This window comes from Argiope bruennichi, chromosome X2, assembly GCF_947563725.1.
Source record: "Argiope bruennichi chromosome X2, qqArgBrue1.1, whole genome shotgun sequence".
Taxonomy (NCBI): domain Eukaryota; kingdom Metazoa; phylum Arthropoda; class Arachnida; order Araneae; family Araneidae; genus Argiope; species Argiope bruennichi.
In genome coordinates, this window is record NC_079163.1 from 4,670,581 (window position 1) to 4,675,834 (window position 5,254).

Here is a 5,254-nt window from a genome sequence, read left to right on the forward strand (position 1 = left end):
GATACAATTAAACATATCTAAAAAAAAAACCAAGCCCTCTTTCAGCCTAGGTATTTTTTTAATTTCATATAACAACAGTTTTGACTTACACTTCATGAAAATATAGAATTAATTGGAAAAACATGATTATTTCTAATATTTTATTGATTATTTTAAACTTCCGATTCCTTTTTTAAGAATAATTTTTTCTCTCTCATTTGCTTTGCTTATAATTTAAAATTTTACACAGATTCTATTGAATTCATCTAACACATTTTACCCATGTATAAAATTGCCCTAAACACAAATTGCATTTCTTACGGATTTCACATAATCAGAGCTGGACATTTTTGCGTTCACTTTATTTTCTAATCTAAATGAAATATGATTTTCAATTACACTTTACTTCTTAAATTTAATTATTTTAAATATTATAGAAATTATTAGCTTATAAAATACATACCTTCATTCCTTTTTAAAATGATGAAATAATAATCAAATATTAAAAAGCAATAATAGGTTTAAGGAATAATAAAGAAATAGTTAAATTATATAAATAAGTTTATAGTCGTTACTTTTGCACAAGATTCTATTTCTACTGATAAGAATTTTCCTTTTAATCAATTCAAGATACCAAACTGAAATTATTACAAAGAAATCATTTAATGTATTTTGTAACAGAGGTGTAAAAACCTAATGGGAAAAAATCCTTCTTTTTTTATATTTTTCAAAAGAAACGAATGAATTCAAAAGTCATAGATTATTCTACATAAAAAAATCGCTATTTATGTTCAGTAGGTAACAGGAATAAGTAAAGCTACAGCTATAGCAATTAAAACAGATGCATTAATATATTGTAAATAAAAAAAAAGACGACAGAAAAATTTAAATATACTAGGTATTTAAATTTCAGTAATTATTTCCCACCGAAACAATATTGTTTTCAAATTTAGTTTAGTAATATTTTTGTCTCGGTAATTTTCCTTGATCCAAAGACAACTATGGGATGGACGTCCAAATTTCGAATCTGGCCTCAAGAGGCACCTCCTCTCTCTAATCTCACTAGAAGAACATTTGGCCCCAATAGATTTACAGGGCTGGTCTTTGGTGGAAATTTTGGCAAATACACTGGTACCAAAGCCATCGAGAGTATCAACTTTCTAAATGTAGTGCTCTATTTTTCATTCAAGAAACAAATTACGCTGGTTTTAGGAAGTTTAATTAATGAATAAATCGATTTGAATAAATATTTTTTTAATCATCTATAATTGTATGTAACAATTAAATGTTGTCTTTATTTATTACTATGAGTTATTAAAATTGTGCCTTCCACCCTAAAATTAAATCGAATATTAAAAGTTACGAAAGCATCATTTGTAGGTCATACAAATAGCTCAATATTTACTAAGCAGTAAGTTTCCTTTTAAATTTCAGTCGTGCTACAATTAATGTAACGCATACAAGATCAACACTTTTTAATCCGTTTGCAAGATAATAAATAAAAAATAATTAATTCCTTTATAACAATTTTAAACATTTCTTTTCTAAACAAAATTCTGGATCCTACCTTCTCAAAATCTTTTTAAAAGAAGTAGGACTTAAGTATTTTAATTGCTCATCATACAAGGCTTGCGTTTAATAATCTATTTTTAAGTTTAAAAAGATATTTAAACAGAAATATATCACTGGTTACAACAGCATTAAATCATTCTTGCATAGGATGAGAGAGCTCTTGATTCCTCTTTATTTCCTTTTTCTAGGTACTTGATCAAAAATCATCCATTTCTAACAAAAAGCAGCAGGGATTTGTGACACCCCTTTCAATCGAGACCAAAGTGTCATCGAGAAAAAGAGAAATTGACAAGAACGTTGAAATGCTCGCTTCCCTAACCATTTTAGTCTGTAAGACTTTAAGCTTTCTTGACACGCCAATTGATACCAATCTCGATCGATTACAAGAGATTGATGGGAAGAGGGAATGCCGTGATGCCCAATAACGAGGTTGATTTTTTCGTATTTCTCCTTTCAGCTTAGATGTTACGATTATCACAAGAAATTCAAAATGCAATTTCTATAAATAAAAAGATTATTCTTACATGCATCAAAGACAAAATAAAACAATTTTAATAAGAAGGCAGCTCAAATATTTGCTGGAATGCCAGAAAAAAGGATTACTATTAGCTATTTTACGATTTTCTACGTTTTAAAAATCTCCTTTTGCATTCCTGCTGAAATAAATTCAAAATGCATTTCTTGGAATCAAAATCATGCACTAACGTTACGTTTTAGGTTACAACAATGTACCGTAAATAGTAACGAGAACTCTCTAGGAAAGAACTAAAAAAACTTTTATTTTGATACTACTGTATATTTTTAATCCGAGTTAATCACAATGTTGAAGATATTCTTGATGAAGGTATTCTATAATTTTCAAGAATGAAATTCTCTTCAGTGTTATAAACACCGCAAAATACTTTGCAAACGCAATGTAACTTGAAAAAAAATTTCAAAATTCAAAAAAAAAAAAAAAAAATCTCACAGTCCAATAAGTTATCGAACGTAATATTTTGTGATTCGCTGTATAGTAATAGTTTTCAATTTTTACAAAACATTTTTCATGAAAATATAGTTAATGAATCTTACATTGAATCGTTCCACCTTTTCTTTCCTAATACATACCTCTAAATTATAATATTACTTAAACCAATTTAAATTTAATAAGAAAATAAAACAATGCAGATGGAATTAGTAATTATGAATAACGTTTATGTCTCATGCACGCCGGCGTCCTGGCCTAGGGGTAGCGCGTCTTCCTCATGCTCTGGGAGTCCTGGGTTCGTGTCCCGGTGCGATTGTGCTTTGCCTTGTGTTCTGTGTGTGAAAGAGCCCCACTGTCAAAGAAGGGGTTGTGCACACGAGTACGTGAGTGTTATCTTCAAATGAGCCGATCTCTACCCTCGGGTGTTCATGGGCCTCCATCCTCCGAAGCTACTGCACAATAGTGGCTTAAAAAAGCTGACATTGCCGACGGGCTTGTCTGCAACAAGCACCACAAGTAACAACAAAACAAATAGAGACATATTTTATAATTCTTTTTTGTTTCATTAAACGGGTTTCAAAGCCGAATTACAATTATTTGTCCAAATCTGCAAATGTATTAGCAGTTTAAGGAATTTTCTCAACGAATTTAGTTATTAATTACACTTTCATTTCTCTTTGTTTAACTGTACTCTTGAACATCTGAAAATTGCAAACATTCATGAGGACATTTTAAACGCAGTAAGGTGATTCATTTTAAAAATATCCAGATTTACTACAATTAAATCTTTTTAATATTTAAGAAATCCTTCAATGATTTGAATAAATTAAATGTTAATGAATAATAATTTAATAACCATTTTTCAATTTCGTCATCATAATTACCATTGTTTCCAGAAAAAAAGTATTTCTTGTTCTTCATTTTTTCTTTAAATATCTCTATAAATTTGCATTTAATATCCTTTTCCTCTTAATTTGGGTATAAAGACTTTCTATTTTTTTAGTTTTTCCATTCTTTATAATGCATTACTTTTATTACTATAAAAATTGTGTTTGAATTAAAATTTCTTACTTAAAAATCAAAAATTTCAATTATGCTATTATTCAATTCTTCCCTAATTTTTTTTAAATTTATGATGAAAAGGAGCTTTCAAATAATGTGTTTTCATTAACGTAATGATGTAGTATCTTTCAGTGTGGACAAATGGTGATTTTTTTACATATATTTACTTCACAAGTTATTCACCTATATTTACATCAAAATTTGTGAATTACTGCAGTTAGAAATGAGAAATAAATCATAAAATTTATTTAATTGTTTATACCATGGTAACATGTTTTCTCATGGACTGTCTCTGCAAAATTGTTATTCAGTTTTTGCTAATGTTAAGTTCTACTATGCAGTACGTTTATAACTGATTCTAGAAAAAGATCTGGAACCTAGAAATCCACTCCATATAAAACATGTTGTTTGAATATATAATATGCCCACATTGCTGGGAATGTATGAGTTGTAAAAGCAGAAAGGCAAAATCATAGGATGTTTTAAATTAGCATTCCGTTCTTTTTACTCATTTCCTTTTATGAATTGCTTTCATACATTTTCTAGATGTGAAGCATTAAGAAATATTCCCTAACTGTTACCGTTAAACAATTCCATGAAAAACGTTTTTTGTCACTGAAAGCTTAATTTAATAATTAAAGTTTCCCTAAGGCTCTTCTTGTCAATATCTTGAAATTGTTGATCTGAAAAAGTATACTGTTTTCTCTTTTGTAGGAAGTCCTGATATTATAACTTTGTTCAAAAATCCAGCAACAATGTTTGCACATAGTTCCTTAACATGGAAATAAGCTTAAGATAAACATCTTATATTTTTAGAAAAATAGGAGATATGTGTTTCCTTTGAGCTCTTTGTTTCAACCAAAATGATGCTTAGTTATTCTCAATTAGTATTTTTTAAAAATCAGAAAACAAATTTCCTTCCTTCAAATCAATGCTTACAGTCATTCTCAATTAGTATTTTTTAAAAATAAGAAACTGAACTCCCTTCCCTCAAATCACTTGCATGTATTATGATAAAAAGAATTTAAATTATTCTGTTTGAACTGGTTATTTTTAGGCTCACATTTTTTTAAAAGATTTACAGCGCATAAATTGAAACAGTTATGATGCCTAACATTACATTATTACATTATAATATTTAAAAATAAGCTAATATTTCTCTAAAATAATTCATTCATTAATCATCCAAATAATTGAATAATTTTTAAGGAGGATGATGAAACCATTTACCTATTCTATAAGCTAACTATTGAATAAGTTGGTGAGAAAAATAAAAATCCTTATATTAACATACCCTTATGTGAAAAGTTACAAGTTAGAAAACCTGTTTATATTACGAAATGACAGCTAAATCAAATAAAAAGAATTTGGCTGCTCAAATAACTTTGGTTATTTTTAAATTTGTAATAAAACTTACAAAAACACTAACATACAATGTGAGTCTTCCTCAATTTTACTTCTTAGAATGGGTGAATTCCCAATGAGTTCTTTCTATTATTAGAGCGTATTTCATTAAGTTAGCACGAAGCGGTTCACATATTGTGTTCATTTTGTTCATTATGATTCATGTTACGTAGGATGCCTTGGATGAGTGCTAAGTGTTTGCTATGGATCATCTCCATCTCTACAGGTTCTTAATATTCAACAGATGTATATATAAGATGTTATTCATGT